Genomic DNA, 22,645 nt, shown 5'->3' on the forward strand with positions numbered 1-22,645 from the left:
AAGGGACCATCCCAAACTTCCTCCCCTACCAGTCGTCACCAAACAACATCTCCCCACCCAGAACATGGTTCAGCAGACACAGTCAGAAGAGAGAAAGGATCATTTTATTGCAAACGTTGACTGCGGGCAGCCCAGGAGTCACACAGGTTCAGCGAGAAACAGGAAAACGGCACCTACAATGACAGAGCCAGAAAGCACTGATAAACCCACAGAGGCAGCAGCAGGCAGGACTGGGTTCCCCTCTCTTTGGGGAACACACTTGCCAAGGAATTGTTGGAGGCCCAGAACACACAGCTGTTGCTGGCACTGACTGCGGGGTGGCTCTGGTGCCTGATCCCCATGGGTGATGCCCTTCGAGCACTGGGCGCAGGCAGAGATGCCCAGTGCCCCTGTGCCACGCAGCAGGGCTCGATGGGGAGCACCTGGGCAGCTGCCGTGGAGTTCTTTACACACCTTGCGCAGCACCATCCCTCGCCGTCCCTTGCCACCGACTTGCACTGACTCAGAGCAGTGCTGGGAGCTGGGAAACCTGGGCAGCAGTGCCTGGTACCCACCTGGGCTTCCTGACCTGCCGGAACTTCCTGCGTTTTTTCTGTTTTCTATCCTCAAAAGTGTTTTCTCTCTTCCTCCTTTTTCTTTCTGTTTGGCTTTCCCTCTCCTCTCCCTAGGCCTCTTTTCTCTTTTGCTGTCTTTGCTTTTCGGTGTCCTGAGGAGAGCCTGCACACCTTTGAATGCCACAGTGGGATGAGACAGGTAAAGCCAGGACACGCTGGAGTCAGTTCTGATTTTAACCAAAGCGAGCTGGTTTTACCTTCTTTCCTCTGACAGGCTCCTCTGTTGGTCCAGGCGGAGCAGGGAGCCAGCTGCGCTCTCAGGGGCGGTTGGAGGCAAAGCTCGAGGTGCCTAAACCAGAAAATTGGGAGTGAACAGGTGCCGAGAGACGGCCGGGAGTAGGAAGCATCTGATTGCCAAATTGCCACCTTGGCTCTGCCGAGAAGATGCCGGTTTGCATCATCCCCGTTTTGCACAGGGCACCCACCCCAAAACAGGCTTGATGAAGCTGTGATGAAGCAGGATGTGAGCAAAAGCCCTCTCAAATGGACAGCTGCTCCCCTCTGTCTTTTTTGGGGGGGGGTATTTCCTGGGTAGTTTGTTCCACTTTTCCTTACAATGTATCATTCACGTCAGGACAGGTTCTAGCAGGCATGGTGGTGAGGGCTTCACGTTTGGACGCAACAGAAATCGGCTGCCAGGAGCAGGCACAGCAGCTACTTGGCCTCATCGGAAACAACCCTCCTCCCCAAGACACCTTGTCCTAGTGCTTGTGGAGCCAACATACCTCTGCCATTTTGGCCTCCACCGCCATGTCCACCTCAGCTTCTTGGAGGACATCCAGCAGGGAGAGGGGTGCATCCTCAAAGGCTTTTGCCTGCTGCTCCTCGTCTGCACCACATGCAGGGCCACTTTGCTCTTTCAAATGCACTTCTAGAAAGGAAAAGCAGATGCAGCAAAGGGACTTCTTGCAAGGAAAATACACCTAAAGCAAAACCCACCCAAAGCCCTGCACCGGTTGTCTTCTGGACGTTGAGGTTGCTGGTACCCCGGGCCCCAGTCTGTGGGAACGCTCAGTTCCTCCTCCTACCTGTGCGTCTGTCCATGGGGGCTGGCGACTCCTCGGCCGATGGACACGACAGGCCAGCCATCTCCTCCCCAAAGATGGCATGGCAGTTTTCAATCAGAAACGCCACCAGCACGTTCACCTGCAGACATCAAAGCCTTACTCTCAACCCAGGTGCCTGCGAAGGCGTCAGGCAGCCTTTGGCACTGCTGAGCCTCGCCTCAGTGCAGAAGGCTGGTGGAGTCGGGCTGCTCTTCCAGGCAGCCACCCCACCAGCATCTGGTGGAGAGAAGGGGCTGCCCGGGACCTCTGAAGAGCCAAGGTCTGATGGTGTGGGAAGCCTGCAGCCGGCTGGTCAATACAGCATACCTTCGCTGTCACCTCCAGCACCGCCTCGAGCGGGAGCAGGTCCTCGTTGGCTGGGCTCAAGAGGTTTGGCCCAAGGCAGATGGCCAGGTTGCTGGAGGTCATTCTGCTGGTGGAGACATTCTGGCCGATACGCTGCAGCAGCGAGAGGAGCCGCTTGAGGAGGAGCAGGTTGGCTGCAGGCAACTTGTTGGCCACCCTGAGGGAAGAGCAACACAACGTTAATAAAGCAGCCATTGCCCACAGCCGTCCCCAAAGCTTGCCCAAGGCAGGTGGGAGCCAGCGGCTGTGTTGTGCAGCTTTCAAGGAGGGAAGCCCGGCATTGCTTGCCAGCTCCCGCTTTCCACCAAGGCCACGCAAGGGAAGGTTACCTGTCCGTGCCCTTTCACCGGAAATCTGACCCCAGCCCACAGCTTTGGGAGGAGCCTGTCCCCTTTCAGGCAAGTCCTGGGCCTCTCCCAGTCCCCGCTCAACACGCAGGCTGCTGGCCGCACTTACGCTTTCAGTTCTTCCACCTTGGCCTGCTCGCTTGTCCTCCCCATGGCTTGCATCCAGTCCTCATACAGGTGGCTCATGAGGAGCTTGCCGGGGATGCTTCGCAGGAAGTCCTGCAATGCCAAGGGCTGCAGGTGAGCCTTGGAAGGCTGCAGGCCAGCCAGGAGCTCTTACAGCTGCACATCAGGAGGGTTCACCTTCAAGACGACGGCCAGCAGCAGCGCGGGCTGGCTTCCCAGGCTGATGTCCGCACCGCAGTCAAGGGCCTCCCTCAGCTCCTGGGAGGCTGTCGCGCTGGCAGCAAGACGGAATACCCCCTCCGTCGTTGGTCCTTGCTGCTGCAGGACAGCCAGCAGGTCCTGCAAGAGACGCAGCAGGACAGTGACTTGGCTGAGGAGCTGCCTTCCAACAGCGTCGGCCGGGGCCAGAGCTCTGCCCCAGGCTGGGCTCCGTCTTTTCACCAAGGGGCTGGGACCAGAAGCGTGAGCCGTGGGTGAAGAGCCCAATGTCCCATCCGCGCAGCCCTGGGGCCGCCCAGCAGCTCTGCGGAGCAGGCGCAGGGAGGGCTGTGGACCCCGTGTGCGGGCTGCCTTACCTGGATGGGCTGGGGCAGCGTGCTGTCCTCCGTGGAGAGGGCTGCCAGGGGCTGCCCAAAGAGGGCCCTGCTGCAGCCGGAGCCCCCCTGCCCTGGCAGCCGCGCAGCGGCCGGGCTGCACCACAGAGCAAAGGGCCAGGGCAGCCCCCTCCTCCTGCTGCTGCTGCTGCTGCTGCTGCCTCGTGCTGCAAAGGAAAAGGGAGCAAGAGCCCGTCAATGGAGACGGCCAGGCCAGCGCTCCCGCGGCCTGCCCTGCCCTGGCCTGCCCTGGCCTGGCCTGGCTGCAGCGCGGTGCTGAGCGGGGCGGCAGGACGGGCAGGGAGCCGGCAGCTGGAAGCACGGCTCTGGCTCAGAGGCTCTGGCTCAGAGGCTCCTGAGAGCCGTTGTGCCAGCGGGACGGCCTGTGCCAGCCCTCACCCTGCCCTTCACCGAGCTGTGGGCAGCAGCGGAGGCTCCGTGTCCCTGCAGAACCACGTCCAGCGGCCGCTACCCAGCATGGATCCTCGCTCATCCAGGTGACGTCCTCCCTTCGGGTGCCACACCTGCATGGTGACACTCAGGGGACAAGTGAGCATGGCTCCAGTCGCTGCAGGACATTGCCTTTCTTCCAAAACTCACCTGATGAGCGGCAGAGCCCCCCTCTGCTGCTAGACGGGGCCGTTGGAGGCCCTTGCTTGGGATCAGCCTGCAAGAACCAGGCTGCGCTTAGAGAGCAGCCCCACAGCAGAAAGGGCCACCGGCAAGCTGCCAGCCGGCACCAGCAGCCCCAGCACGGCAGAGCTGGGATCCTCTGCCCTCCCAAGCTCTCTGCCCTGCGAGGCAGGCTTCCTCCCAGCTCTGCCAGCGAGGACTTGTCGGCATTCCTGGTGAGTCCTCCACCCTCTCCGCTCCCCGAGTGGCACCGTGGGACCCTCTCTCCCTCCCTCCCTCCCTGCCTCCTGCACAAGCTCACCCCACTCCGCAGAGCCAGAGGAGGGGGAAAGGCAGCTCTTCTCACCTCTGCCTGGCCCTTCAGCATCCTCTCCACATTCCTGGCGCTGAGTGTTCTCCACTGGGCAAGAGAGAAGGAGGGCAAGAAGGTGAGCAGCAATGCCGCTGCTGCTCGGCTGCAGGAGCAGTGCTTGGGGACAGAGCCCAGACCACAGAGACACTCACGGCGTGGCGGCGGCTCAGCTCCTTCTGCAGGAGCTTGATCGACAGCAGACGGGTCACTCGAGCTCTGTCTGGTCCTTCGGGTGTCCTGTGGCCCAGGAAGGGACAGGGAAAGAGCTGTCTGAGCCCCACGCTGCCTCTTCTCTCTTGTGGGGCAGCTTTGCCCAAGAGCTGCCCGCAGGCACGGGCGCACCTCTCCCCATCTGGGGAGCTATGTTCCCCCATCTGACTGTGCCTGGAGCATGGCCCCGTCTTACCCCAGCAGTGTGCGCAGCCAGAGCTCCTTCAGCGCCCAGGAGCTGCAGAAAGAGAGGAGAAGGAGCGTCAGGCTCTGCTGACTCTCCAGCCCGTGGTGAGGAGTGGGCGCTTGCAGAGCCCTGCCCCGTGGGGAAGGATTACAGGGGCAGGACGAAGCCCCGTGGGGCAGGACAGAGGCACAGCCCCAGGCCTGGCTCCCTCTATCCTGCCAGAGCAGCGTCTTTTGCCCTTCCCTTCTGGGGACCAACAGGTGAGCAGGACATGCAGGAGGTGGCAGTGCACCCAGCCCTCCCCGCCGCCTTGCTGCCCGCTCCCTGCCCAGACTCTGCAACGCAGGGCAGAGGTCATTGCCAGGATGGCGTGGCCATGCTTGGGAACCTCTCCTGCCCCGCCATGCCACATGGCACCACGACCAACTTCCTTACTGCAAGAGTGGTCAGGCATTGGAACAGGCTGCCCGGGGAGGTGGTGGAGTCACCATCCCTGGAGGTGTTCAAAAATGTGTAGATGTGGCCCTTGGGGACACGGTTTAGCAGGCATGGTGGTGTTGGGTTGACATTTGGGCTTGATGGTCTTAGAGGTCTTTTCCAACCTTCAGGATTCTCTGACTCACTCGAAAGTGGCAACACAGGAGCCGGAGGGCCAGGCGCGGATGATGGAGGCCCCATCCTCATCATTGCCTTCCTCTTTGTCAGCGTCCTGGTGTCCCTCGGCCGGCGCCTCCTTCCCGCCGCTCAGCACCCAGAGCTGGTGCAGGGCCAGGTGGAGCTGTGGGCACAGGGTGGTGCCCCACCTGCAGAGAGGAGAGGCAGGCCGGGAGCTGGAGGTGGGCTGGTGTGTGGCTGGTGTGTCCCCCGCCTGCCCTTGGGCCGGGCACTGGTGCCTCCAGCAGCAAGGTGTCGGGGCGTGGGGCTGGTGCCCAGCTGTCCCTGGGCTGGTGGCGGGGCCAGGGCTGGGGGAAAGGCAGCCGCGCTCAGAGGCTCTTTCTGCAGCTTGGCGACGGGCAGTTCCTGCGGGAGGAGGAGAAGGCGCCTCTCGCTCCTCCTGCGGCCCCGGCTCAGCCGCACGTCCGTGCTCAGCACAGCCTCGACGTCGCTGAGAGCCTCCCTGCAGAGCAGAGCAGAGCAGAGAGCGGCGGGCATGAGCAAGGCGGGTGCTGGTGCGGGTGGCGGCCGTGGCCGCGTGTCCCCGAGCCCCAGGGAGAGCCCACCTGGAGCCGCAGCAGCAGCTGGCCTGGCCCATCCTGCCTGGGCCAGGAGGGCCCTCGGCGGGCAGCGAGGACGCGAGGCAGGCGGCGAGAGCGAGGACGGGCAGCGGGGTGCTGGTGCCGGTGCCGGGGCAGCGCTGCTGGGCCAGAGGCTGCCTCCTGCGCGCTGCTGCGTGGCCGCAGAGCTGGGTGCTGCTGGCTCGGGGGGCTGCTGGCTGCAACTGCCAGCAGTGGGACCCCAATGGACAGTGGGCGGGGCCCGGCGGAGGGGCGGGGCCAAGAGCCGTCCCGAGGTGGGGACGTGGGGGGAGGCCTGGTGGCTCTGCCGGTGCTTTTTGGCCGGCGCTTTTGTGGGGAAGCACTGGCCGCCGGGGTGTCCCCAGAACTCCATCGTTGTTCCCTAACCTCAGCATTTTCACAGCAGCTCCGTGTTTCGTGCTTTCCGCATTGCTCCGTGGGCATCCCCTATTTATTGCCTGAAGTCTCATGAGAGGGCATCTTTCCCCTGCCCATCGCAGCCAGAGCTCTCCCATTCACAGGACAAGGCAGTGAGCAAAGTCAGCTGGGTTCTACGAGCTCAGGAGGAAAGAAAACAACCAACCAGGGCAAACAAGGGCTCAATCCCCTTGTCCCAGGCAGCCTGACACATGATTTCACTCCTTCACCACTCCCAGTCAGCTTTCTGACTGACAGCTTCTCGTCTTCCGTGCTCACACCTTGTGATTCCGGCCCCTGTGTACTGGTTTTGTCTGGGATAGACTTCCATTTCTTCCCAATGCCTTGTCAGGGGCTCTGGTTTGCATTTGCACTGAGAACAGCATTGCTAACCCAGGGTGAAGGAGACAAAACTGCCGGGAAGGAGCAGTTAAAAGAGAAGATCAAGACTGTGTGAGAAAAAAAACTCTGCAGACACCAAGGTCAGTGCAAAAAGGAGGGGGAGGAGGTCCTCCAGGTGCTGGAGCAGAGATTTTTCCCTGCAGCCCATGATGAAGACCATGGCGAGAGAGGCTGTACCCTTGCAGCCCATGGAGGTCCACGATGGAGCAGATATCTACCTGCAGCCTGTGGAAGACCCCACACCGGAACAGATGCATTCGTGAAGGAGGCAGTGACACCGTGCTAGAGCAGGCTAGAGCAGCTACACCGCATGCCTGACCACTGAGACTTTGTCACTGGAGTCAAGTGATTTCTGCGGGAGTGACTTCACCCAAGGACGGAATGAAACTGCTCCCTGGGATCAAGGTGGGCAGTACTGGCGAGAGCTGTTAACAGAGAAGCGATGAGAAAAGGCTCCCACAGTTCCGTGAGCCCTGCAACTGACTGGGGCACACAGGGGAAAGAAAATTCGGGAAAGCTGATGAGGACTGTGGATAATCTCAGAGTCATGGAATGCTTTGGGCTGGGACCTTAAAGCTCACCTAGTTCCAACCCCCCTGCCATGGCCAGGGACACCTTCCACTAGACCAGGTTGCTCAGAGCTCCATCCAGCCTGGCCTTGAACACTGCCAGGGAGGGGGTAGCCACAGCTCCCCTGGGCAACCTGTGCCAGGGCCTCACCGTCCTCAGAGTAAAGAATTTCTTCCTAATATCTACTGTGAATCTACCCTCTCTTAGTTTAAAGCCATTACCCCTTGTCCTATCACTCCATGCCCTTGTAAAAAGTCCCCCTGCAGCTTTCTTGTAGGCCCCTTCGGGTACTGGCAGCTGCTCCAAGGCCTCCCCGCAGCCTTCTCTTCTCCAGACTGAACAGCCCCAACTCTCTCAGCCTTTCACAGACTCGCCTGCAGCTCGTGGAGAAGACCGTGGTGAGGCAGGCTGCAGCCCATGAAGGTCCGAGATGGAGCAGATCTCCACCTGCAGCCCATGGAGGACCCCACGCTGGAGCAGGCGGATGTCTAAAGCAGGCTGTGACCCCGTGGAGAGCCCGCGCTGGAGCAGGCTGCTGGCAGGACCTGTGGGCCCGTGGAGAGAGAAGAGTCCACGCTGGAGCAGCTTTGCTGGCAGGGCTGGTGGCCCCCCATGCTGGAGCAGCCCCTTCCTGCAGGGACCCACACCGGGGCAGCTGGCGGAGGACTGTCTCCCCTGGGAGGGACCCCATGCTGAGGCAGGCGAGGAAGAAGGAGCGGCAGAGCCAAGGTGCAATGAACTGGCCGAAGCCCCCACTCCCTGGCCCCCTGCACAGCTCAGGGGGAGGAGGCAAAGAAAGATCAGGGGCAAACTTGAGCCCAGGAGGAAGGCAGGGGTGCAGGGAAGGTGCATTGACATTTTGGTTTCCTTTCTCCTCACCCCGGTCGGATTTCACTGGTAATAAACGAATTTCCCCAGGTGCAGCCTGTGCTGCACGTGGGGGTATGGGGTGAGGGCTCTCTCCCCCCTCATCTCGGCCCAGGGGCTGTTGCCGTCTCTTCTCTCCCTGCCCAGCCGAGGAGGGCAGCGCACGAGCGGCTTCGGTGGGCTCCGGGCCTGCAACCGGGCTCAGGCCCGCCCCGGCTCAACGGCCGGCCCCCGAGGCAGGGAGCCCGGGCCCCGCAGCAGGCAGCTGTCCTGACAGAGGCAGGGTCAGGCCCGGCGAGGCCCCGGCCCCCGGGGAGCGGCATCCAGGGCCCAGGCCCGGTCGTGCGGTGCCCAGGAGAGCAGGAAGGGCGGCCTGAGAGAAAGAGGGACGGCGGGAGCCGCCGCTGCAGAAAGCGGAGCTGCCCCAGGCCGGCGGCAGGGCCGGGCCGGGCCGGGGAGCGGCGGAGCCGCCGCCTCGCCGCGCGCTGCCGGAGAGAGGCGGCCGCGCCCCCCCCCGCCCCCCCCCGACGCTCGGGGCCGTCGCCGTCACGCGCTGCGGGCGGGCGCGCGGCGCCGGGCTCCGTTTCCCGCCGCGCAGGGCGCGCGCGGGGCGGCGCAGGCGCAGTGCCGGCGGGGCGGGGGAGCGGGCGCGCGAGGCCGTGAGGCGGTGGGAGCTGCCGGGGCCGTTCGTGGCCGAGGGGAAGGAGGAGCCGCGGCGCGGCAGGAGCGGCAGGTGGCCGGGGCGGGGGGGTGCGGGCAGGGCCGCAGTTCCGGGGCTGGGGGCCGGGGGTTCTGTTTTTCAGAGGGCGGGGCGGGGTGGGGTGATCCAGGGGGCTGTGACTGCTGGGGCGGAAGGGGTGGGGGGGGGAGGACCGGCGGGTGAGTTTTGTCACTACCCTGAAGATTTTATTTTCCGTGTAATCATGAAGTCTTCGCACGTGCTGTACGTTATGGCTGTGCCGCACAGAGCTGATTGCTAATGTATAAAAAAGCCATGTAGTGTGAGGAAAGCATGGAGAAGGTTCTCATGTTATGAATTGCGAACTCTTGTTTTGAGACTTTTGCCAGGCAAGGGCTGGCTTTGTGTTTTCCAGCAGAAAGAGGCAGTGACCAGCTTACAAGTCCAAAGTGTGTAGGGAGAGAGGAGGGAGGGGTGATGATAATACAGGAAAAGATTTGCGTCCAAACACAACTGATTGCATGTTTGCAGTGACGAAACTGTTCCAGAAGTCCTAGCTATAGAAGTCCTCCTAGAAGTGTGGAGGAGTTGTTGCTGGCTATTTGTTTCAGACCTCCAGATCACTGATTTCATGGCTCTTTTTTAGCAGACGAGTGTTTAGCTGACAGCGCTGGTACTGGGCGTTTAACACCAGGATGCTTTTGCCACCTTGCACTCCACTGGTGCATGTATTGCACTGACATGGTGCTATTGACTTTCAGCTCCAAAGGGCAAGCTCGGAGCAGCTAGTCGTGATGAATTTTTCCTGGCATGGTGATACAGGAAGGCACACCTCAAAATTTTGCAGCACGGGACTGGAACTCTTCCAGTTTCTGTGCTGTCAAGTGGAAGGCAATGTCATCTCTAAATGCTAATGAAGAATGGAAAAGAGGGAGAGAGTTTGGAAATAGGTCGCTTTGGTACTTTTGTCTGCAAGCGTTTCCCAGAATCTCACATCTTGTAGAAACAAAGGTGTGTTTCGATAGGATTAGAAATGGGCCCTAGAATGTGTCACAGTGGAGTGACAGGGGGCAGCTGTGAGGAGCAAGAATCTGTAGGAGGACGTGGCGGTAACAGAGCCATGGTGAGTGTAATAAATGTATACATATAAAGTTTGTTCTCAAACTGGCAGATGGAAAAAGAGCCCCCTCCCTTTCCTTGTGGGTTAGCTTTATCGCTGTTATGCAATGTTGTGAAATCATAGAACCTCGGGGCGGGAAAGTTTTGGACTAGTTTGCTCGGCGGGGTGCCGCGGCCTCCCTGCTTTGTGCTGGGCTGGAATGGCCAGGTGGTGGGGGGGAGGCTGGTCCGTGGCGCGGAGAGGGGGGCTGCGACCTTTGTCCTAGTGACTGCCGGAGGGAGCAGGACGACCCCTAGCAACAAGTACGTGCAGCCGCGGAAATCTACCAGGATGGGCTACGTAGACCGTCTGGAACCTTCCCTATGAATATGTATTAGGGACAGGGAGAACCTATGGCAAAGTCCAGAACTTTCTGTATGAATATCTATTAGCAGACCATCTATAAACTGGGGAAGGGGACTGGGCGGTGCGCGCCGTTGGTAGAGCAAGAGACTCCCCGGTTGCCCAGCGCTATTCTTGCCTGCTTTGCTTGCTTAAATAAATTTGGCTTTAATAAATATAACTGGCTCTTAGCCTTTGTAACAATTTGGTGCCATGACTCGGATACAGGTTAACTTGGTTCGGGAATCCAAACTCTGGGGAGGCGCCCCATCCCATCTTCGGATGGCCCCTGGGTGGATGATTCCCTCTTCCAACACCTGTACCTCCGAACCCTAAATTAAGGAAGCAGGCAAGAAGAAACTGCAGTACCCCGTAATTTCTGTGCACGAAGAGCCGAACGAAGACTCCAGGACGCGTGAGTATTATTAAAGGTTTCTGTTCGGTCGGGGTGGGTTTCCCGAGGTGCGATTGGTACGGAGGCACCTCGGAAGATGGGACAGGGGAAAAGCAAGCCCTCTGGACCCATGGGGAGGGGGAGGAATACTCCCCAGGATGCCCTCTAGAGCTGATGATTGGGATAGCTCGCTGAGGAAGAAAAATTAAGTCTAAAGAAAAGATGATGAAGTATTGGGCTAGCTCGCCGAGGAGGAAGGATAGGGCTACCCGGTATACCGCCAGACAGTCCCTTAGGGTTAATGATTGCCCACTGGGGAGATTGGCTGTCTAGGCGAGGAAAGAGTAAAGAAAAGATGATATATTATTGTATGCAGGTATGGGGTGGGAAACAAATAAGAAGGGACCACCTATATTGGCCCGTTTTTGGTTCCTTTGAAGATTGGATTTGTCAAGCTCTGAACATATATGTGAATTCCAAAGAACCTTTTAGCTTAGAGGAGAGCGAATATGCTAGTTTGTGGATCAGATCAGACACTACGATTCATGTTTTTACTTTGAGAGAAAAGAATTCTAAGAAAAAGACTAAAAGTCCCGAAGAACTCCCCCTTTCTCCTCCTCCTTATATTCCTCCCGCACCGTCCCCGGATCCCACTCCTCCCTCTTCGTCCCCTCCTTCTGCCCCGGTGCCAGATCATGCCTCTCCTCCTCCTTCCCCAATCATTCAGGAAGGATTATATCCCTTAAGGGAGATGGCGATGGGAGGTCCGCAGCCAGGGATGGGGTTTGTATCAGTTCCCCTGAGTTACCCCCAGGGAGTGTCTGAGAGGCTGGATCAGTTCCTGGGTCCTAATGTGTATACCTGGGAAGAACTGCAGGCAATTTTGGGCATATTGTTGTTATTGAGGGAAGCTCAGAAGGTGTATGTGCGAAGGGAGGAGGAGACTCAAAAGAAACAGGCAAGGATTTTGGTGGCAGCAGTCCGAGAAGGATAAAAGGTGGCTCCAACCCGTACAGGGGGAGCGGGTGTTTCAAGGCCTAGGGAAAAGTCCCCGGGGGACCAAGGTGATTTGAGGGACATGAGACAGGTTGAATGTTTTTATTGTCGGAGAAAAGGGCACATGAAAAGGAGTTGCAGAAAACGCATAAGAGATGAGCAAATGTTTCAGGAAGATTAGGGGGGTCAGGGGCTCTTATTTGCTGGGGACTCGTAGGAAAACAGAGCCCTTGATAAAGTTGAAATTGGGTCCCCAGCGCCAAGAAGCAGAGTTCCTTGTGGACTCTGGGGCCGAAAGATCTACAGTCCAAATAGTGCCCCGGGGATGTTCTCCTTCCCCGGAGAAATTGCAAGTAATAGGAGCAAAAGGGGAACCCTTTGAGGTCCCAACAATAAAAAAGGTAGAAATAGAAACCCCTTCTCGATTCAGCATAGGATCCTTTTTAATAGTACCTGAAGCAGATTATAATGTGTTAGGAAGAGACCTAATGATTGAGCTAGGAATTAACTTAGAAGTAAGAGCCAAGGAAATAGCAGTTAAGTTGTACACTCTCACTGCGGAAGACGAGGCAAGTATCAACCCTGAAGTGTGGTACACCCCTGAGTCAGTCGGGAAACTAGTTTTATATTACTCCTTTTGAAATTACTATCATGAACCCCGAGATCCCCATAAGGGTAAAACAGTATCCAGTGTCCCAGGAGGGTAAAAAGGGGTTACAACCGGTAATTGAAAGACTATTAAAGCAAGGACTATTGGAACTTTGCATGTCACTCCACAACACCCCTATACTACCCATTAAGAAGCCGGATGGCTCCTATCGTCTAGTGCAGGATTTAAGGGAGGTAAATAAGAGAACACTTACTAGATTGCCAGTGGTAGCCAATCCGTATACTTTGTTGAGCCAGCTCTCTCCAGAACTGAAGTGGTACAGTGTTATAGATTTAAAAGATGCTTTTTGGGCTTGTCCTCTGAAGGAGGAGTGCAGAAAGTACTTTGCTTTTGAATGGGACTCATCGGAAGCAGCAGTTAAGGTGGACTGTGCTCCCGCAAGGATTTACAGAGTCGCCAAACTTGTTTGGGCAGGCCCTGGAGACGACCTATTATTAGCGAGGGAAAGCCAAAAAGCTGTAAGGGAGGAAAGTATAAAACTACTGAATTTTTTAAGTCTAAAGGGACTAAAAGTATCTAAGTCCAAATTACAGTTCACTGAAGAGGAGGTGAAATACCTGGGACACTGGCTAAGTAAGGGGACTAAGAAACTAGATCCCGAGCGAGTAAAAGGCATCTTGTCACTTCAGGCACCTAAGAGTAAAAGACAAGTAAGGCAATTGTTGGGGTTGCTTGGTTATTGCAGACAATGGATTGAAAACTATAGCAAAAAGGTAAAATTCCTATATCAAAAATTAGTTAGAGAAGGATTAATAAAAGGGAGCCAAACAGATGAGAACTGTTTTGAAGATTTAAAAGCAGGTTTAGTGAATGCCCCGGTGCTAAGTTTGCCTGATACCAAGAAACCTTTTTATCTATTCATAAATACAGAAGAGGGAACGGCATATGGGGTTCTAACCCAAAAATGGGCAGATAGGAAAAAAAACCCCGTAGGTTATTTTTCAAAGTTGTTGGACCCTGTTAGTAGAGGCTGGCCAACCTGCTTACAGGCCATAGTGGCTACAGCCCTTCTGTTTGAGGAAGCTGGGAAAGTTACCCTAGGGGGGGAATTAAAGGTATATACACCTCATAAAATAAGGGGGGTATTACAGCAAAAAGCAGGAAAGTGGATTACTGATGCTAGACTATTAAAGTATGAGGATATATTAATACACTCTCCCAAACTAGAAATTGAAACAACTAGTCTACAAAATCCAGCCCAATTTTTATATGGGGAACCAAGTGAAAAACTGACGCACAACTGTGTCCGATTTATAGAATCCCAGAGCAAAATACGGGAAGATTTAGAGGAAGAGGAATTGCCCAGCAGAGAGAAATTATTTGTAGATGGATCATCGAGAGTAGTAAACAGGAAACAAAAATCAGGATATGCCATAATAGATGGGAACACTTCAGAGGTGAAAGAATCTGGCCCTTTGGATACGACCTGGTCAGCCCAGGCATGCGAGTTATTTGCGGTCCTAAGGGCGTTACAGCTACTAAAGGGAAAGGTGGGGTCTATATTCACTGATTCCAGATACGCGTATGGAGTGGTCCATACTTTTGGGAAGATCTGGGAAGAACGGGGACTAATAAATACATAAGGAAAGAATCTGGTACATGAAACCTTAATAAGGCAAACTTTGAAGGCCTTGAGGGGACCTAGGCAGGTTGGTAAAAACATTATTAGAAAACATTGTACCAAGGTATGGGAATATAGCTGTAACAGATTCAGACAGAGGACCACACTTCACCTCTAAGATTATTAGGGAAGCTTTGGATCCTCTGGGAACGCGATGGGAATATCATACCCCATGGCACCCACGAAGTTTGGGAAAAGTAGAAAGAATGAACGGGGAAATTAAGAAACAATTGACTAAACTGATGATTGAAACTAAGATGAACTGGGTAAGATGCCTTCCGATGGCCTTATTAAATCTGAGAACACAACCCCGGACAGATACAGGAATCTCCCCTTTTGAAATGTTGTATGGGATGCCCTATGACCTAGAAATACCAGCCAAACACCCCAAAGTTGAAGAAAGGGTGTTACAAGAATATATTATAGAATTGATGAAGCGGAGGCGAGAGCTAGTAAAGAAAGGATTGGTAGTACAAAGACCACCCCTTGATATAGCAATACACAGGGTCAAGCCCGGAGACAAAGTGTTGATTAAAACCTGGAAAGAATCCTCTCTGATCCCTCATTGGGAGGGACCCTTTCTTTTATTACTTACCACAGATACTGCGGTTCGAATGGCCAAACGAGGTTGGACTCACGCTACCAGAATAAAAGGACCTGTTCAAGAATCTCGTTGGGAGGCAATAGGAAACCCTGACAACCTGAAGGTCACCTTCCGGAGGAGGACTGATGAGTAAAGTTATCATGCAAAGGACTTAATGAATGGGACTGCATTCTGCCCAATTTCTGGTTGTATATGTTACCCTTTTGTTTGTTTTAAATGTAAAGTCATGAGCTTCCATGATAGAAGGCTGTCTCCAAAAGGGCCTCTTCCAAACTTCTGCAACTTGTTTCATTTCAATCCGTTCATGTCTCTGTTATAATGGTTATAGTAATAATAATAAGGTGTAAGGACAATTGGTGGGTTCATTGTAAAGAGGGAGATTTCACCCCAGATGTTTGTGATAAAAACCGGACAAATTGTCTGGAAGTCTAAAGAGTGGTGGGAAGTATACACAAAGGGCATAAATCCAGAGCCTGGTTGTGTGCACTTTAATGAGCATAGGGAAGCCAATCCTGAAATAATTAGTGTGGCGTGCCAAAAACAATTAAAACACCTGGTGTGTTTAGCCCCGGAAATAGAGAATAAAAATTGGGAGGCATATAAAACTCGCAAAAGGAGAGAAGGGAGAACCCCTGAAGACTACGACTGCTGCCGAGAAGATGGAACACCTTGCTGCTCCAAGCAACAGAGTAGGCAAAGGAGGCAGAGACGTAAGGAAATCGTGGGGAACTAAGACCTTCAATACAATTGCGAGAAAGCCCCCTAAATCTAGGTCCGGGATGGCACAATACACTCGAACCCAAACCTCCCAAACTAAACTACCCGAGAATAGCTACCACCACTCTGAAATGGTTACCATCAACCCACCAGTTCTCCTGAAATGGGTATTAATACTTTGGATATGCTGCCCCTTAATGATATTATCGCAACTCAGATAACATCGGGGGGGGGTGGGGTGGGGGGCCAAGCTTTCTATCTCAGCTGGTCCCGAGGCCCCGATGCTGGGAATATATGGGATTTTATATGTGCCCTAGTTCAAATCCTGGAAAGGGGTACTGCAACTCCCCTAACCAATATTACTGTAGTTATTGGGGTTGTGAGGCTATAGCCCCTAGTTGGATACCAGGGGACGGTATAGATAAATACCTAAAGGTCCAGTGGGGCCCATATGGGTACAGAACCAGGGAATACATATATATCCTGAATAGAACCAACCCCGAATTATGTGTATTTGGTGGAAGGATTCTTTCAACATTACAAAGAATTTCTTGAGAACAGTGCAAAAGTGCTGTGTCTTTATAAGTAACAAAATATCTGTTCAGTAGACATAGTTCTTAAAGTTGAATCTGAGCTGAATCTTAGGTTTTCCTGAGAATGTTATTTATTCAAAGAAAGCAACTACCTCTCTTCGAAGAAATAAAATCGATAGAATTGAATGTTACAGTCAGTACAGGAAAGTAGCCTTGGGTATCTGGATGTTTAACTATACTTGCAAGTGAAGGTTCTTCCCTTGTAATTTATTTCCATTTCATTTCATGTCACCAGAATGATGAAGCTGCTGTAACACATCCAGTGGATGGTGGTGCATTACGCCTGTCACACTGAGGGGTTATTACCCTTGGCTGGCTTCGGAGGAGCTGAATTAAGCACGCTGATCGCTGTCAGGGCAAACAGTAAGGCAACACGAAAGGAGAAACTCTAATTCTCTCTTTAGCCCAAGAGACTGTTGCTCGGTTTGAGGAACAAAATGGTAAAAATTAGAAGGGGGGAATTGTAATAAATGTATACATATAAAGTTTGTTCTCAAACTGGCAGATGGAAAAAGAGCCCCCTCCCTTTCCTTGTGGGTTAGCTTTATCGCTGTTATGCAATGTTGTGAAATCATAGAACCTCGGGGCGGGAAAGTTTTGGACTAGTTTGCTCGGCGGGGTGCCGCGGCCTCCCTGCTTTGTGCTGGGCTGGAATGGCCAGGTGGGGGGGGGGGGAGGCTGGTCCGTGGCGCGGAGAGGGGGGCTGCGACCTTTGTCCTAGTGACTGCCGGAGGGAGCAGGACGACCCCTAGCAACAAGTACGTGCAGCCGCGGAAATCTACCAGGATGGGCTACGTAGACCGTCTGGAACCTTCCCTATGAATATGTATTAGGAACAAGGAGAACCTATGGCAAAGTCCAGAACTTTCTGTATGAATATCTATTAGCAGACCATCTATAAACTGGGGAAGGGGACTGGGCGGTGCGCGCCGTTGGTAGAGCAAGAGACTCCCCGGTCGCCCAGCGCTATTCTTGCCTGCTTTGCTTGCTTAAATAAATTTGGCTTTAATAAATATAACTGGCTCTTAGCCTTTGTACCAGTGAGGGTTTAAAATACGTGTCTTCTTTTCAGCTCTTTCCCGTTTTGGCAACTGGAACTGTAACTGGGAAGGCATTAGAGGCAGAGACATACAGTGTAACTCCTGCTGAAAAGGGAGATGGAACCTGCTCCTGCATAACTACCCATAAAGGTAATAAGGAGGATCCCCGTGCAGGTTTCTGATGCTGCCTAGAAGCCTTGTTTCCCTTAGTTTTGCTTTTGCTATATGGTTTATTGGATTACAGCTGTTGTGAATGCAACTCTGGTTAAAGTTCTTGACCACAAAGTAATACTTAGCGTAAACATAGGAAGTGTTGATGAAGTTGTTGCAGATTTTACTCTCTAAAATACATGAAGTATGGTTGAAGTGAACATGTCAATCAAGGTACTGTTCCAGTTTTAAAATGTCTTCTTGGTAAGACTTTATTGCACACTAGAATTTATGGCTGTCTAATTTCCTTGGGGAGGACAGAAAGAAGTGGTGAGGCTGGGAGGAAGTGAGAAGGCTGCAGTTGGTTGCATCACTGGGGTTCTTGCCTTTGCGTGAAATTGTAAGGAAACTTTGTATTACACTAGGCAAGATTCTACAACTTGATTTTTAGACGCATCTAATGAATTTATGAATTCGAAGAGTGTGTTTGGAAATAAAATTTCTCTAGTGACAAATGAGAATTCCTGCATTGCCTTTTTGATGGAGTTGATTTCAGTACTCCTCAGGGTGTGGTTACCTCAGCTGGTTTTCTCCCCCTGGAAGCTCTAGGGCAAGCCCTATTGATGGGCCAGGCTGGATAAACAACGAAGTAGTCAAGAGTAGTTAACACCTCACCGGAACTGTTAATATCTCTTGGAGCCATGTAGTTATTGTAGAATGATGAGGTATTTCCTAGGATCTGTGACTTGGTGGCTGGAGCAAGTGATGACTAAGAGAACAACATTTGTCATTTCTGTACCGGAAGCCCCAGTGAAAAGGGAAGCGGTAATGTGCTGAGGCTGTGGGTTCCACAACAATCCCAGATCAGACAGGTCCTACCGTCAGGGCCAGGTTCTCCTCCTCCTGCATGTCTTTGTCTTTCCCTTGAGCTGGGCCTGACACTTAGTCCGATCCTGTGCTGGGAATATGGGCGTGTTAAGATGCTAGAGAATGATTTCTTTTTTTTTGGCTTTGTCTTGGCCTTTCAGCAGGGGGAGGTGGGCTAAATTACAGCAGGTGGTGCTAGCTCTTTATGAAAGAAAAGAAAAATGACACCATTACCACCCGAGGTTTATGCAAGATACTCTCATTAAAGTAGGGTAGAGAACTGTATGACTGTATTTCTGACAAAGCCGAAAACACAGGTCAGTTAATTCTGCACGTTTTGTTGTGGAGTGCATTTAGTTGATCACACAGTTGTGCTGGCCTGCTAAACGGCAAAATCTCAAGATCAAAGTCAGACCGAGCCCCCAAATGTCTGGCAGACAGCTAACCCATCTAAGGATCTGTCTTTTGCACCAAAGCACAGGTCCTTTCAGGAATGCATTACTACTGATGTTTCCATTAGAAATCCCTTGGCATGTTGGTGTGATTTGGGGTTGTTTTGCAAAGCCGGGCTCCGGAGCTGAGCGCGGTGGGAGCCGAGGAAGGGCTTGGTTGTTCTGAGGCTTTGAAGGGCTTTGCACGGAGCCCGGTCCCAGCCAGAGGGGACAGTGGTTGTGTTGAAGACGAAGGCGTTGGAGCCCTTGTTGTCGTGTTTGTCCGTCCCCCCACCGGCCCCCAGGGTCTGTCCTTGTGCCAGGGGCTGCGTGCTGCTTTGTGCTTGGGGCCGTGCCCGTGAGTCCCGCGAGGATGCGTGCGTGCTGGCTGCCCCGCCAAAGGGCTGCTTCCGCTGGGGAAGGGGACAGGGGAGTCCCCCCCGGCACTGCCTGCCTCGCTGGATGTTCATGGGCCCTCGGGTGGTCTTGGTGCCCTCTGGGGCTCACCGGCTCCAGTCTGGGGCTCAGCACCTTTTGCACCTCTCTGGTGCCGTTTCCTGGTGCCCCCTGTGCTCCCTCGCCCTCCCACAGAGGCACGGAGCCGTTCTGGAGAAAGAACTTTTAATGGGAAAAATAAACAAGAGAAAATGTGCTATGAAGCTATTCTAACCCCCCCCCCCCCTACACACTCCCCCTCCTCCTTCCCCCTCCCCCCCCACTTCCCCCCCCCATTCCTGCAGTGGGTCTAATCTCCCCCCGGCAAGCCTGTGCTCCCTGCCAGTGCCCGACACTTGCTGGGTGGCTCTGTCGAGGGGCTGCTCCCCCGCTTCCTGCCCCGCTGCTGTGCCATGGCAGGCTGGGATGGGGGCAGATCCATGGCCGCATCCCCCCAGGGCTCGTGGGGCTGCAGCCCCATGACGAACTGGTCGAGGCCCAGGATGGCGTAGGCGATCTCGGGGACGGTGTAGTCGGGGGTGAGCAGCTCCTGGGGCAGCGCAAGTGAGGTCAAGGGGCAGGGGGGGACGGCAGCGCCGGTGTCAGTGGGGTCCGCGGGCATGGGGCCGCTGTCGGGACCATCCTGGCTCAGCCGCTCAGTGTCCAGGGAGCAATCAAAGATCCTGAGGGCCTCTTCCAGAGACACTGAGAGGTCACTGGGCATGTCCCCAACGGAGCAGGGGGCAGGAGAGGGGCTGGGGGGGACGTCGCTGCCTGGGCAGATGTGGGTTTCTGGGGTTGCCCCCACAAGGGTGGCCACGCCAGAGGTGTGCATCTGCACAGGCTTCCCCTGGACATGCTGGTAGCTGGGGCTGGATGTCCGCAGCGCCGGGGGAGCTGGGGCCACCGGTGTCCTCTGATTTCTGGAGGGCGCGAGGTGTGGTGGTTGGCCCTGCGGGGTCCCAGGGGCTGGCCAGGCCGGGGGGATCCCACAGCCCCTGGGGCCCCACAAGGCAGCAGCCGGCAGAGAAGCGATGCGGTGGGCGAGCGTGGGGGTGGGCGGTGGAGGCAGGTGGGTGCTGGCCCACTCCGTGTGGAAGAGGCGGGGGTTGAAGCAGCAGCCAGACGGATCCATCTGCAGCCCTGTGTGGGCGAGAGCAAGTGTCGGTGGGCCTGGGGGACCCTCCATGGGCACCCGCCGAGCCATCCCCCATCGCGGACATCCCCCGGCTCTGCGCCAGGCACGTGGGGAGGTGGTGGCCGGGGCGGTCCTCGCGGGGTGAGCTGCTGTGCTGGTGGGACAGGGTTGGGAATTGGGGAAGAGAGTCCCTGCTGGGAGGTGAAACGGGAGAGATGGCCCCAAGTGCTTGTGAAATTGTCTGGAAATGGGATTTCCTGGGCGCGCATCAGGCAGGCGAGGGCAGGGACGCTCGCCCGGTCTTGCTGAAGCCCCGTACGAAGAGTGTGGTGGGGATGGGGGTGGTGGGAGTGCCTTGGGTCTGGGTGTGCTTAAGGTGCCCGGGGTCTGGGGATGGTGGAGGTGGCGAAGGTGTCAGGGTGCCCGAGCAGACAGGGCTGCCGTACCTGGTGGTGGTGGCTGGGCGTCCCGGGGTGTCCCCCATGCCGGGGGAGCCCTCCAGAGCAGGGGTGGCCAGGCTGCAGGGAAGGGCTGCTGCTGCGCGGGCAGTTGGCAGAAGTTGGCTGAGGCTGCAGGAGAGGTGGGAGCAATGGCCGGCAGTCAACTCCGCTCTTGGCCCCGAGAGCGTGCGCGAACTGCAGGGATTGGGGTGGGTGCCTACCTGGGGGGTAGCAGGTTTTGGGGAGCACAAAAGTGTGCAGGATCCGGGGCACAGGAGGGGCGCGGGGGCCGCAGGGTGGGAGCCGCAGTGGTGGCTGCGCCATGTTCTGTGGTGGCCGTTGGGTGCAAAGGACTCTGGGACGTGTCCAGGAAGGAACGTTGGGGCTCCCTGTGTTCCGTCCCGCCCCAGCAGGCTGCCCAGGTCGTGTTGGGGAGGGAGAGGGTTAAGGGGGGCTGGGGTGTCCCTAGCCCCTACGAGCGGCTCTCGGGGGCTGTGGGTGCAAGTGGTTTTGTGTTTAAAGAGTCTTTTTGAGGGGGAAGAAGAAGAAGTGGATTCAGCCGAGCCTTGTGCGGACCGAGCTGCATCCGCAGCCCCCTTGTGCCACCTGGCAAATGCATTTGTGACGGTTGCATGTGCTGCTGCGTGCTGCGTTGACTGGAGCGACGCAGAGAGAGGAAGAAGGCCCTCGAGGGCGTGAGGCAAGGCGGCCTGCTTTTCCCCAGCCCTCCGTCAAGTGCTGCTGCGAGGTCTTTTAGTCTCCTGGTGGGGAAAGAGCTTTGGATCGCCCTTGGAGGGGTCCGCGCTTTCCCCGTGTGCGTGACAGCCAGGAGGAGACGGCACCCGCCGCTGCGTGCTCCCAGAATCGGAGCGGATTGTGCGCAAGATTGTCTGAGGAGGTGCTGGGGCTGTGTGTGCTCTGCTGTGTCCCGGCAAAGCGCTGGTGGTGCAGAGCTGGGCTCTGCCCTTTGCCTCGAGTGTGCTGCAGCCGTTGTCCAGGCAGGGAGGGTGGCTGGGGTAGATGTGGCCACTGAATGCTGCAGCTGTGGTTGAAGCTGTGTGAAGAGTAGCAGAGCCTCCCGGGAGACCTTTCTGGAAGGGAAGCCAGGGGGCCAGTAAGTATGGTCTGTGAGGGGTGGGGTCATGGCCGAGACTTAGAAAATTGCGGAGGTCTACAGAAGCTTGGTACAAGGGGACAGGAGTAGAGGTGATGGTATGTTCAAGAAAATACATTGCGAGAAAACCTTCCGAGGACAACTGGCTTCCGAACCTACCTCGTTGCTGAGGGAGAAGGGTGGACGTAGTGCAATCACCGACTGCTTCTGGTTGACATTGTTTTCTACCTCTGCTGTCTGCAGGAAAAGCCTCGGAGGCAGAAGATCTCTGCCTGGAGCAAGAGCACAGTTCAGCCCAGGCAGTACCTGGTAGCTTTGCTTCTCAGCAGTGCTGCTGGGAATTGTCCTTTCCTTCCGAGGAGGAAGAGGAAGGATGCCAGCAAGTGCCAGTGAGAGCTGAGCGTGGGCGCTGTACCGTTCAGAGTGGCTTGGGAGTTCCCCTGCTGTCAGGGCTCTGGCTCAGTGGGGAAGAAAGCCTGCGCTTCTTGCTTTAGTAGCAGTCTCCTTATGTGCTGTGCTAGGCACCTGCCTGCTTTGGGCAAGAGTAAGGCATGGCTTGAGGAACAGCCTGCAGTAGCTGTTCCACGTCAGCTGTGCTGGGGGACACCAGTTCCACGCTGTGAGAAACGGTGGAGCTGCTCTTGTACTTTACATTTCTGTAGCAGTGTATTTCACAAGTTTCCGCTCCCCAAAGCGTGTTCCGGCTTTAGGACCAAAAGTTTGTTGAGCAAACGCGCAGGCATTCTCCACACCAATGTGGTCAACAACAGTGAGGCGAGAGCACTGGAGAAACGACTTGGTCCTTTACTGCCAAAGAGCACAGGTTTCTGTTTTCAGAGTGAGAGAGTGGTAGGGGTTGGAAGGGCCCTCTGGGGATCATCTGCTCCAACCACCCTGCCAAAGCAGGTTCCCCCATGATTCGAAGATCCGGTAGGAAAAAACCTAACAGTACAATGTATACTGTTAAGCAGGTATTCTTTATTGCGGCGCCGGGCACACGGGGCATTTCTCCTCCAAACGTGCGCACCAGACACCCTGTTGCTTCAGGTTAAATACAATCACACATGTAAATATTCATTCTATTTCTAGGAACTAATTAGCATATGTAAATATCTTTCACGCATGTCTGTTAGCATCTTTGGGTGGTCTTCGGGGGTCCCAAGATGAAGGGCCATCCTCTTCATCAGGCTGTTCGCTGATTGACACTTGTTTCTGCGCAAACTCAGTTCCAGGATCACGTATATCATGTCCTTCAGGGTGTTTTGCTCCGGTCTTGTTGCTCTCTTGGTG

The 22,645-nt window shown here is 55.3% G+C and overlaps 1 protein-coding gene across 3 annotated transcripts in view; it reads left to right on the forward strand.

The window, feature by feature from the left end:
* The first annotated feature begins 8,608 nt into the window (after window positions 1-8,608).
* LOC104337252 (radial spoke head protein 4 homolog A-like) overlaps window positions 8,609-22,645 on the forward strand; it is a 118,204-nt gene continuing 104,167 nt past the window's right edge. The window contains exons 1-5 of one of the 3 annotated variants that reach the window (XM_075421420.1): window positions 8,609-8,698; window positions 10,374-10,560; window positions 14,427-14,615; window positions 15,976-16,103; window positions 16,813-16,930. The gene's annotated coding sequence lies outside the window, so the exon portion shown is untranslated. Of the gene's footprint in view, window positions 8,699-10,033; window positions 10,561-14,426; window positions 14,616-15,975; window positions 16,104-16,812; window positions 16,931-22,645 lie in introns of those variants that run through there. The other 2 variants (XM_075421421.1, XM_075421419.1) reach the window with 2 other exon arrangements.

Source organism: Opisthocomus hoazin, chromosome 5 (genome assembly GCF_030867145.1).
Source record: "Opisthocomus hoazin isolate bOpiHoa1 chromosome 5, bOpiHoa1.hap1, whole genome shotgun sequence".
NCBI classification, from domain to species: Eukaryota; Metazoa; Chordata; class Aves; order Opisthocomiformes; family Opisthocomidae; genus Opisthocomus; species Opisthocomus hoazin.